This window comes from Miniopterus natalensis, chromosome 2 (assembly GCF_054644295.1).
Source record: "Miniopterus natalensis isolate mMinNat1 chromosome 2, mMinNat1.hap1, whole genome shotgun sequence".
NCBI lineage: Eukaryota > Metazoa > Chordata > Mammalia > Chiroptera > Miniopteridae > Miniopterus > Miniopterus natalensis.
The window spans coordinates 149,269,793-149,282,801 of record NC_142082.1 but is presented as its reverse complement, the minus strand read 5'-3'; positions in this window follow the sequence as shown (position 1 = coordinate 149,282,801).

Here is a 13,009-nt window from a genome sequence, read left to right as displayed (position 1 = left end):
CTAATAGAACCTAAGATTTAGTGAGTAAATTGTCTATTATTTAAGGAATAGATTGTTTTTTTGTTTTTTTTCTGGGAAAGATTTACACTACATCTATTCTAACTACTATTAAAAACTCCACTTATGGCCCTAGACAGTTTGCTCTGTGGTTAGAGTGTCAGCCCATGGACTGAAGGGTCCTAGGTTCCATTCTGGTCAAGGGCACCTACCTGGGTTGCAGGCTCCATCCCCTGCCCTGTGCGGGAGGCAAATTGATGTGTCTCTCTCACATCCATGTTTCTCTCTCTGTCTCTCCCTTTCCCTTACACTCTCTCTAAAAAATTAATGGAAAAAATTTCCTCAGGGGAAGATTAACAAAAACAAAACAAAAAAACTCCACTTACGTAAATTTATTTTACAAACTAGCCATTAGAAAATAATTCAAAGATTTGATTCAGACTGAATTCATAATTATTCTTTATTCAGTCGGTGGTTATGTAAATGTAAATGAATTCACATGCTCTATAATATTTATTGAGCGCCATAATTACACGGCTACCATAGCTGTTAAGATATGTGGCTGTTGAGGCACAGTGTGTATTCTATCCTTTCTTTTTGCATTTTCCGACTTCAAGATTTTAGTTTTAAATTAAATGGAACTGAGCAAGAGATACTGTTGTAAATATTTTGTTTGGGACAAAGGCAGTGGTTCTGTTTTCAGTTTGATAATTTGTAATTCATAAGTGATTTTTTACAAGAACACTTTAGTGTCTGTCTCCCAAGAGAGCACTCATCCTGACTTGAATTTTTAGGTAAAGCCCTATGGAAATAACACTTTTTTTGTGTGTTTTTTTTAAATAAAAAAATACATATTGGCAGTTGAATTTTTAAAGTGAAATTCAAGAAGTATATTCTTTAATTGAAACATGAATTTAATCTTTCCTTGTTTTAGGCTTAAAGATCAATGATTTTCCAGAACTCTTTGAATGTAAGTTGAAATTAAAATGACAAAAATATATTTCTGCACAATGTAGTTTGAAATAATATTTCTATCTTTTCCATTTGAGCACTGAAAAATAACTGAGGAACTGTGATATTCTTCCTAAATTATTATTTAATGCAAATTAATCTTTATGAGTTGAGATAAATAAAAATGTTCATTTATATATATTTTGTGTTTTTAATTTTCAGTGCCGCCAGAAAAGGGTACATTCAAAGGTGAGAAAATATAAGGTTATAAATATACACTTAAGAAATTGTGTTACAATACTAGAATAGAAAATAAGATAGCAGAAGCTATAATTTATCAGATTAATAAAACATAAACTTCAAATTAGAGTTTGGTAGCATAAGGCTTTTGCTTTCTCTATTTTTATACCTTCTTAAATCATAACAAAGGTGTACTGAATTTCTTACATAATAGTTAAATTTTACATTGGTTGTGTACAAACATACAAAATCAAATAAATAAAAATAACTCTAGAAACAGCCCCCTCATTGAAAAAGAAAGTGCCATAGTTCTCAGCATATTAGTATTGTCACCTACCATTTACATGAAAATTGTTAGTTTTTATTGCATCCTGATGTCTCTTTTAAAATGTAACAGTTTTAAAAGACAAGCAAAAAAAGTTTATTCTATAGAACATTTCACCTTTTAAAAAAAAATTGTTCCCCTCTGCATTCCTTTAGCATTTACATTAAAATATAAGCTCTATGAAGACAGGTATTTTTGTCTTATTTTGTTCATTGATATAAAACCCCTTTCTAATCCTCATGTGATGAGGTGTTTGATTTCCATACTTGTCCACCTGATCTACTGGATTCTGCCTTTGTTGCGTGGAGACCATTGAACATGCATCACACAGTGTGTCATCCAGTGAGCTAAGAGATCAGGACAGCTATTTCCAACACAGGTTGAGTTGAAAGATAAGAAAACCATCTCTATGGACATGATGGAAATGAAGCTCTTTATAGGCTTGCTGTGATAAAATAATACAAAATACCTCTTCCCAGCATCTCAAACATCCAGAACTTTCTCATCTATTTTCTTCCTCAGAGGCCACAACTTCCACAGAAGATGAGAGGAAGCATCACATGCCTTTTGTTAACCACAAATTTTGATGCTCATAGGAGAGCTGAGAGGGAGAAAGGCTTTCTGGAGAGCTGTTCCTATTTCCTTTACTAATACTGCATTTGGAGCCAACTAATTCTTTTTTAAGTTTTTGAGTTTTGTACTGCAAAGCTACTAATAACAGAGTTCAGAATAATAGCTGTAATCCTTGAACATGGCATGATTGTCCCAATAGTTTTGAGTAATTTCTCCTGTGAAATTACAGATATTATAAGATTTGAAGAGGAAAGTGAGAAAGCTTTCTATTCTTGAGAAATAGGGAGGAGCTATATAAACCCTGGAAACATTTCTGCCCCATATAGATGTTGGCTTTTCACAGAAAACCAATGAAGAGTGCAATATTTTCCCAATGTTTGAAGTTTACAGAACATTCATACCTTCTTGTTTCCAACCCACAGGAGGTACCACTGTAGCATCAAAAAGTGAAACCATTGGGAGCAAAACAGGTGAGTGTGGGAGAAACCCAACCAGTTTACCAAAACAGAATGATACCAGAAAGGTTGTCTCAGGTTGAGAACATTGCCCCTCTGAAAGTCTTGGTAATAAAGTGGTTAATGGGAAAATATAGCAGGCTCATCATCAAAGAAGAGGTGGACAGTGAGCCAGTTAGATAAAATGAAATTATACTCAGGTTCTTTTTAGATGCATGTTTTTAAAAAGGAAACATGATCCTGTGGTGACCATAGTTCCTCTGTGTTTCAGGCACCACTGGGGTAGCCCCTGGCACAACTGTCTCCCCAGGCAGTTCCAAAAAAGGTGAGTCAACCAATTGAAATGGAATCTTCCACATCTCTTCCCACAAATTAGATGTCTCCTCTGTGGTTATCCATTGAAGGGGTATTACAATATCTTTCCATGATCCTGAAATATTCTCCAATCACCTCTTTCCTCCTTCTCTCGCTCAGAGGCCACAACTTTCCTTGGAGAAGGTGGAACAACCAGAGTTGGAATAGACACAGGTGAGTTCTCTAAGCTAACACCTGCACTGCGTAATGTCATCGTAAAACAGTCTTCTGAAAATGTATCCACATTGTTTATATATGTTCTATTAAGCAATTTCAGATAAAAAGACATGCCAGCCCTTTCATTGCCTTCTTATTACCTGAGTTTACAAGATCTCTCGCTAGACCATCATGAAGGCAATTTAATGACAGATTAGTAGCGTGGAAAGAAAATTCTTATCTCTCTTCGAAGTAAGAGACATGATAGTCGAGAACTCAGTAAAGGAGTTAATTAAAATATTTTTATGAGGGGCACAATGGATGATTTCTTAGAACTAAAAGTTATAGTTTGGTGCTACTTGGAGACTTTAGAGTCCTATTTTAAATCAGGTGGTGAACAAGCAATTAAATTAGTGACCACTGCGCCTTTCTTGTTTTAGGTACTACTGGTACAGTCTCTGGAAAAACTCTGGAACCTGGAAGTTACAACACAGGTAATTCTGAAAATACATGCAAAATCTAGACATAGGCACCTTAGATGATATGTTATGACAACAATACAGTATGAATTTCCACCACCCTGGTCTTTACTCCTCCCCTTCTTTTCTCTATCAGAGGCCACAACTTCCATAGGAGGGAGTGGGACCACCCAAGCAGGACTTGTAGGAGGTGAGCTGTTTAAGTCTGAGACATTGGTGTGTGTTTTTTTGGGGTTTTTTTTCTTCCTTTTTTTAGTCTCTGTTAGCGTGGCTACAATGAACACATGAGTGGGAAGTTTGGCTGAAGAAATGTGCCTACATTTCCTCTGGGAATGCAATATTCCAGAGTCACAAAACTGGGTCAGCCTAGGAATTCTATGGCCTCACAAGCCTCTATCATTATTTCCAGAGGCCCAACCTTGCCAAGCTAGCTGTTTGATGGCAGAGATGAGGCCCACCTGTGAGCAAGCCCCAGCCTACCAAGACCCCAATTGTTACACATGGTTTCCCATTTTCCGCAGCATACATTAACATATCAAATTGACTTATTTATCATGTTTATTATTCACCACTAGTTTCCAGCTGCCAGAATATAAGCCACATAGGAGGGAAATATTTGAATATTCGCCTCACTGATGCACCCGAATGCCTAAAACAATAATGCACAGAAGACTTGCTTAATAAATGTCAGTGGAATCATGAAACATATACTTATGTTGCAGCTTCACTCTACTTGTGTTAATAGGTAGCACCACGCTTTCACCAGGACCCAGCGCGGTTCAGAGAAAACCGAGCCAGTAGGATACACTAAATGAATTCACCATATGATTGTATTCGAGTCACCGAGTTCTACTTGAGACATCAGAATATCAAAAGACCTCAACTAATTGATGAGTAACAGTTAGAAAGTTAAATTTATCATCTGCCTTGCGTCTCCTTTAGGCACCTCCGTCACACCAGGGCGCCCAGGGACTGGCAGTGAAACAGGTGAGGGTGACATAAGGTCTGCTTCCACTTTCAGCGGCATCTGGGGAAAAGGGACTCGAATAGCAACAATGATAAATGGATGGGTCAGCAAAAGAAATTGTGGAAAGTCATAGATGGTTCAATTCATTCAGAAACTGAGGCTCAGGAAACCTCTCTTGGCCATTCCAGGATAGAGCTACCTCAGTATTGAAGGGGAAATGATGCTGTGTTGATGCCTTTATCGTTCTCATTTTAGGTGCTGCACAGGAATTCCCTAGGACAACCATTACCCCTGGGCGTTCTCACACAGGTAAGTTAGTAGGAAGAAATCTCTTAACTTCGTAATATACCAACATAATTCTTTCCCTAATTCTCAAATGCTCAGACCTCACACTCACCAGTGTCTTCCTTCAGAGGCCACAATACTAACAGAAGGCACTGGCACTTCTGGAACTGGATCCAGACCTGGTGAGGATGAGCCCCTCACAGTTGGGGTTTAGCATGAATTACGACTCTTGGCTCACCTGTTGGTGTCGGTGTAATTTTCTGTGGAGTGGTTTGCATTAGCTTTCAGTTTTTCTTAGACTTAGTATATTTTGAAAACTCTCAATACTAGTTCGTTTCTAGCCTCACAGCTGGAACTTCCTACGGAAGAGCTTGTGGTGAAGTGAGTATAAAAGGTTTTCCCATGGTGGCAAAGAAATCACTAAGATGAAAGGGAAATGAAGAGTATTACGTATCCGGGAAGACATAAAAGCAATGTGAACTCTTAAACGGGCATATCCTAAACAAGTATTTTCTTGCTCAAAGAGCAATAATGATATTCAATATTTTTCTTGGCACATATGGATATTTTTCTTGTTTTCCATCCATGGTAGGATCCACAATGGTATTATGAGACCAAACACCTGGGAGTGTAACAAGTGAACCTTGGTTAAGGGCACCTTGCTTTAAGCATCCTAGAATGAAAGGATTGTCTAGATGGGTGCCTCCTACTAGAAACACTACTACTTTTGTTGCTGTCTTAATCACATGGGTGATAGAAGAGGCTTAGATTCTCCCTTCATCTTGAATTAGTGAGAAGGCCTTTTGATATAATAAAGATACACATAGGGTCCTTCTGAGGCAAGCATTGAGGACACAAACACATGTCACTCATACATCCAAAGTACAAAACTGTTCAGAAGACTTGCTTAATAAATATCAGTGGAAGAATTAAACAGATAGTTATTCTGAATCTTCACTCTACTTGTGTTAATAGGTCACACCACGCTTTCACCCGGAGCCAGCAGGGTGAAATTACACAGAATTCTGAGTCATGTAGGATCACTAAATCAGTTTACCATATGAGAGTATTAGAGTAATTGACTTCTACTGTAAATATCAGCATATCAAAATATCTCAGGGAATTGATGAATAACCTTTACAAAGACGCATCATCATCTGCCTTCTTTCTCCTTTAGGCACTTCTGTTACCCCAGGGAGTCCAGGGACTGGCAGTGAAACAGGTGAGGGCCACATAAGGTCTGCTTCATATGTAGTGGGATCTATAGAAAGGGACTCCTGTAGCAAAATATGATCAACAGGTGGGTTAGGAAAGGAAGTTGTTCAAAGTCATTGACAGTTCATTTCCTTTAGGAACAGAGACCCTCAGGCAAATTCTTCACCATTCAAGGTCAATTAGCTAGATCATTTTGAAGGGGGAACTTACGCTGTGTTGATGCCTTTATGTTTTTCATTTTTAGGTGGAACAAAACAGTTCCTTAGGACAACCGGTATACCAGGGAGTTCCCGCACAGGTATACTATACAAGAAGAAATCTCCATATTTAAACTCAGTATAGTTAGTAGACCTACTCTGATAAAATATCAAGATAATTCTTGCCCTTATATCACAAATTCTCATTCCTCATCACTCATCAATGTCTTCCTTCAGAAGCCACAACCTTAACAGAAGGCAGTGGCACTCCTGGAACTGGATTCAGACCTAGTGAGAGTGAGTATCACCATTTTGGGGTTCACCATAAATTATGACTCCTTGTAGGGTCATCTGCTGGGAATTGTGTTTTCCTACAGAGTGGTTTGCGTTTGCTACTAGTTTTTTGTCTTTTGATTTAACATATAAGAAAAAAGGTCTCAATACTTTCATTTAGGCTCACAGTTCTATCTAAATGAGCTGGTGGTGAAATCAGTATAAGAGGTTTCTCCTGCTATGACATACACATCACTGAGATGCCAGGGGGACCTGAGAAGTGTTATACATCTTGGAAGAAGAGAAAGCAATGTGAACTCTTAAAGAAACCCATCCTATAGAAAGGTTTTCTGCTCAAAAAAAGCAATAATGACAGTCAATGTTTTTCTTGACACATTCAAATATTTTTCTGGTTTTCCTCCCATGATAGGCACCACTAAAGTACCAGGAGGCCAAGCAACTGGGAGTGTGACAGGTAAACCTAGGTGTTTCCCCTTACTTTGAATGAATGGAGTGCCTGGGAATGGTGACTCATGCTGGGAACATTACTATTTTTATAGCTTTCCTAGTGATTTGAATTATAAATAAGTCATAGATTCTCATCTCATCAGGAAGCTGTGATGGGTCTTGATATAACAAAGAAGTACCTATAGTCCTTCTAGAGTCAGGACACAAACGTGAGTCACTGTGAAGATCTCAGACCCTTTGTGTTTCAGGTACCACTGGCATAGCCCCTGGCACAACCATTGCCCCAGGAAGTTCCAACACAGGTAGGTCAACACATTGACCTAGAATCCTCATCATGTTCTCCCACAAATTAGCTATCTTCTCTGATGTCATGTTTTGCAGGAAAATCACCGTCTTTTCCATGATCCTTAAATATTTTCCAATTACCTCTTTTCTCCTCTCCCTCAGAGGCCACTACTATCTTAGGTAAAAGTGAAGCAACCAGAGTTGAGATAAACACAGATGAGCACTGCTAAGCTAGTACCTGCACTTCCTAATAACTTTTAAAACAGTCTTCTGAAAGTATATTTATGCTTCTTATATATGTTATATTAGGCCAGTTTATATCCTGACATTAGTGCAATGTGTACTCTCCTCCAACCTAGTCTTGTTCCTCCCCTTCTTTTCTCTATCAGAGGCGACAGCTTCCACAGGAGGAAGTGGGACCACCCAAGCAGGATTTCTAGGAAGTGAGTTTTTTCAGTCTGAGGCTCTGGGGTTATTTGTCAATGTTTGGGTGGTGGCAGTGAACACATGAATGGGAAGGCAGGCTGAGGAAATGGGCCTGAATTCCCTCTGGGAATGCAAAAGTCAGAGTCACAAGCCTGAGTTGGCCTAGGGATTCCTTGGCCTCACGTGTCCCCATCTGATTTTCAGAGGTCCAAGCTTGCAGAGCTAGTTTTTGGAGGGCAGGGGACCGCCCACCTGCTGCCAGCCTCTGCTGCCAAGGCCCTGGTCCTCCTATATGCTTTGCCATTTTTTCATAGCCCACTGACTTATTTATCATGTTTACTATTCACTGCTACTCTCCAGATGCTAGAATATAAGCCACATTAGGGGAAGGATATTTGAGTATTCTGTTTACTGATATATCCAAAGGCCAAAACCAATATTGCACAAAAGTCTTAATAAATTTCAGTGGAATGATGAAATATATACTTATGTTGAAGCTTCACTCTGCTTGTGTTAATAGGTAACATTAATGATGACTCTTCTTAGCCTTGCTTGTTGGGACCTATTGCTGTCCTGCAGAGTCTTTTCCATTTGCTTCCAGCTTTTCTTAGATTTAACATAGTTTGCAGAAGCTCTCACTACTGACTTCTAACCTCACAGATATTAACTTTGTAAAGTCAGTATGAGAAGTTTACCCTGTGAAGACATACAAATCACTGAGAAGTCAGGGGGAACTGAGAAATATTACATATCTGAGAAGAAATGAAAGCAATGTGAAACTTAAACAGGCATATCCTACACAGACGTTTTCCTTGTGCAAAAGAGCAATAGTATATTTAATATTTTCCTTGAGACATTCAAATATTTTTCTGGTTTTCCTCTCACTATAGGCACAACTGCAGTACCAGGAGGCCAATCAACTGGGAGTGTGACAGGTGATTCTGAAAGATATCCACCTTTTTCTCTATCTCAGTATGAATGGGATGTCTTAGGAGGGTGCTTCATGGTGGGCATATTACTATTTTATTACTTTCTTAACGATATGGTCATAGAAAAGGTCTAGGTTCTCCCTTCATCTTGAATTAGTGAAAGGTCCCTTTGATTTAACAAAGATACACCAAAGCCTTCCTCTAGGCTGGCTCAAGAGAAAAACACATCTCACCATGAAGATTTCTAACTCTTTGTGTTTCAGGCTTCACTGGAGTAGCCCCTGGCACAACTGTTGCTCCTGGCACTTCCAACACAGGTGAGTCAAGAAGTTGACAAAATCTTCCTCATATCTTCCAGCAAATTAGATGTCACTTCTGGTATTATCCATTGCAGGGGTATCATCATATCCTTTTCATAATCCTTAATATTCTCTAATGACCTCTTTTTCACCTTCTCTTCCTCAGAGGCCTCTACATTCATGGGAGAAAGTGGAGCAACCAGAGTTGGAATGGACACAGGTGAGCACTGTTAAGCTAATACCTGCACTGCATAATAACTTCTTAGAACAGTCTTCTGAAAATATTCTACACTATTTATATATGTTATGTTGGAAAAGATCAGAATAAAAAGGACAAGCCAGTTGTTACCTGCCTCCTTATTGCCTGAGTTTACAACATCCTTCACTAGACTATCATGAAATCAAACAAATGACAGATAAATAGTAACATGGAGAGAAATTTCATATCTTTCCTCTAACGAAAGAGACATGATAGTTGAGAACTAAGTTAAATTATTATAGAAAGAAATGTTACATGGGGCTCCCACTGATGACTTCCTGGCACTAAAAGTCACAGGGTTATAGTTTGCTGCTACATGGAGATGGAGATTCCTATTTAAATCAGGTTGGTGAACAAGCAATTGATCTAGGGACCACTGTTCCTTTCTGGTTGCAGGTACTACTGGTATGGTCTCTGGAAAAACTCTGGAACCTGAAAGTTACAACACAGGTTAGTCTGAAAATACATGTAAAACCTGGACGTTGGCACCTTGGATGATATATTCTGAATAGCACAGTGTGGACTTTTCCACCAGCTAGTCTTGCTTCTTCCTTCTTTTCTCTATCAGAGGCCACAACTTCCATGGGAGGAAGTGGGACCACCCAAGCAGGACTTCGGGGAGGTGAGCTTTTTAAGCCTGATTAATCTCTCTGTGGCTAGAATGAACACATGAGTGGGAAGGTGTGCTGAGGAAATCTCCCTTCACTTGTTTAGGAACACAATATGCCGGAGCCAAACTCCAGAGCTGGTCTAGGAATTCCATGATCTCACATGTCCCCATCTGGAGTTTCAGAGGCCCAAGCTTGCAAAGCTAGTTGCTGGATGGCAGGAATGGGGCCAATCCCTGCCTACAAAGGCCCCAGTTCTCATATATGGATTGCCATTTTCCATAACACTTAACTAACATCTGTCTCATTGATTTATTTATCATGTTTATTATTTACTGCTCTACTTCACCTGCTAGAATGTAAGCCACATTATGGGGGGGGGGGAGGGAATCTTTGATACATCCAAACGCCTAAAACAATACTGCACAGAAGACTTGCTTAATAAATATCAGTGGAATCATGAAACACATAATTATGCTAAAGTTTCACTCTACTTGCATTAATAGGTACCACCACACTTTCACCTGGAGCCAGCAGCAGTTCACAGAAAACCAAGCCAGGTAGGGTACACTAAATAAATTCACCACATAGGAGTATTAGCATCACACAGTTCTACTTTATACCTTGGAATGTCAAAATCCCTCAGGTAATTGATGAATAACTTTTACAAAGATGCATCATCATCTGCCTTTTTCCTCCTTTAGGCACCTCTGTCACACCAGGGAGTCCAGGGAGTGGAAGTGAAACAGGTGAGGGTGACATAAGGACTCCTTTCACTGAATTGGGATCTATGAAAAAGGGAATTCCAGTAGCAACAATATTCCATAGATGGGGCAGGAAAGGAAATTGTGGAAAGTCATTGAGAGCTCATTTCCCCCTGAAGCAGAGATCCCAAGGACAGGTCTTCTGGTCATTCAACGACACATAGCTGCTTCAGTACTGAAGAGGGAACTAATGATTTGTTGATGCCTTTATCTTTCTCATTTTTAGGTGAGACACAGGAATTCTCTAGGACAACCATTACATCTGGAAGTTTCAACACTGGTATCGTAACAAGAAAAAATCTCTATCTTTAACCTCATAATATCATTAGTAGCCCTGCCCTGATGAAATATCAACATAATTCTTTCTTCATATCTCAAATCCTCATTCCTCACCCTTCACCATTTTCTCCATCAGAAGCCACAACGTTAACGAAAGGCGGCAGCTCTTCTGGAACTGGATTCAAAAACGGTGAGAAAGAGCTCCTGCAGCTTGGGGTCTACCATTAATGATGACTTTTAGCCTGGCCTGCTGGGAGGTGTGCTTTCCTGCAGAGTGGTTTGCACATGTTTCCAGTTCTTCTTAGATTTAATGTAATTTGGAAAACTCTCAATACTGACTTCTAGTCTCACAACTATAACTTTGTAAAGAACTGCTGGTGGTGGAATCTGTATGAGAGGTTTACCCTGTGATGGCATATACATCACTAAGATGCCAGTGCGAGATGAGAAATATGATATATCTGGAAGAGGTAAAAGCAATGTAAACTTTTAAGCATATCCAGGGGAATTCTGTAGGCCAACTATTATACCTGGGAGTTCCCACACAGGTAGGATAGCAAGAAGAAATCTCCATATTTAACCCCGTAACACAGTTAGCATTCTTGTTCTAATCAAATATGAAGATGATTTTTTTCCTAATATCCCAAATCCTCAGACTTCACCATTCATCATTTTCTTCCTTCAGTGCCCACAACTTTAACAGTAGGCAGTGGCACTCCTGGAATTGGAAGCAGACCTGATGAGAATGAGTAGCTCACTGTTAGGGTTTACCTTTAGTTATGACTCTTTACAAGCTCCCATTTTGGAGGTGTGTGTTCCTGCAGAGTTGTTTGCATGTATCAGTATTTTCTTTAACATATTATTGATAAACTTTCAATACCTTCTCAGGCCTCACAGCTGTAACTTAGGAAGGGGCTATTGGTGAAATCCCCATGAGAGGTTTCCTCTTTGATGGCATACACATCACTCAGATGTCAGAGGAGCTGAGAAATATTATATACCTGGATAGAAGAGAAAGCAATGTGAACTCTTAAGCAAGCCTATGCTATATACAGGTTCTCTTGCTCAAAAGAGCAATAATGATAGTCAGTGTTTTTTTGGCACAGTCAAATAATTTTCTGGTTTTCCTCCCATAGTTGGCACCATTGCAGTATCAGGAGGCCGAGCAACTGGGAGTGTGACAGGTGAACCTGGAAGAAACCCACCTACTTTCTTCATTTTAAGTGAGTGGAATGTCTGTGGAGGGTGCCTTATTTTGGGAATATTACTATTTTTACTACTTTCGTATTGATATGGGTTACAGGAAAGGTATATGATTGTCACCTCATCAGGAAGTAGTGAAAGGGCCCTTAGATACACAAAAATACAGCTAGATTCCTTCTAGAGGCAGTTCCTTAGGAGACACATGGGAGTCACCAGGAAGCACTCAAACCTTTTGTGTTTCAGGCACCCCTGGGCTAACTGTTGGCACAACTGTTGTCCCTGGCAGTTCCAGCACAGGTGGGTCAACAAGGTGTCAGGGAATATTTGTTTGTCTTGATGAGATTCCTCTTCAATTGTGATCCTGTGTGGGAGAACTACCCAGCCTTTCTGTGGTCCTTAAATAGTTTTCAATGATCTCTGTCTTATTTTCCTCTCTGTCCTATTTTCCTCTTCTTTTTGTAGTGGAATAACAAGAGTTGGAATATGTACAAGTGAGCACTTTTAAGGCACTAATTGTACTTCCCAATAAAAATTTTTGTCTGAGGTACATCAAAGCTCTTTGAATTCCCCATAATTTGAATTTGGGGAAAAAATTAACAGATGATTAATACTTGACATCAATGAATTCAGTTTAGATAATTCAAATTTTTAACCTTGCCCTATGCTCTAAGGACACTTCATCAGGGACTCATGGGGCCCATTCCCTAACAGTTTTATAGGTAATTTGCATGCAGATCTGTCTCCCTCTCACTCAGCCTTAGAAGAGAGATCCAGTGGTGGTGGACTTTCTCTACAAATTTGCTGAGGGAATAAAATGTTTCATGGGCTATCTATGGATGGACTTGAAACAAAGGAGTCCAGAGAAATAAATTTACTTTGGGAAAGACAATGTTATGGTTGTTTTTTAAAAGAGCTCATGACCATTTTTTTTTTTTTTTTTTAAATAATATATCTTTATTGATTTCAGAGAGAGGAAAGGAGAGGGAGAGAGAGAGACAGAAATATCAATGATGAGTCATTGA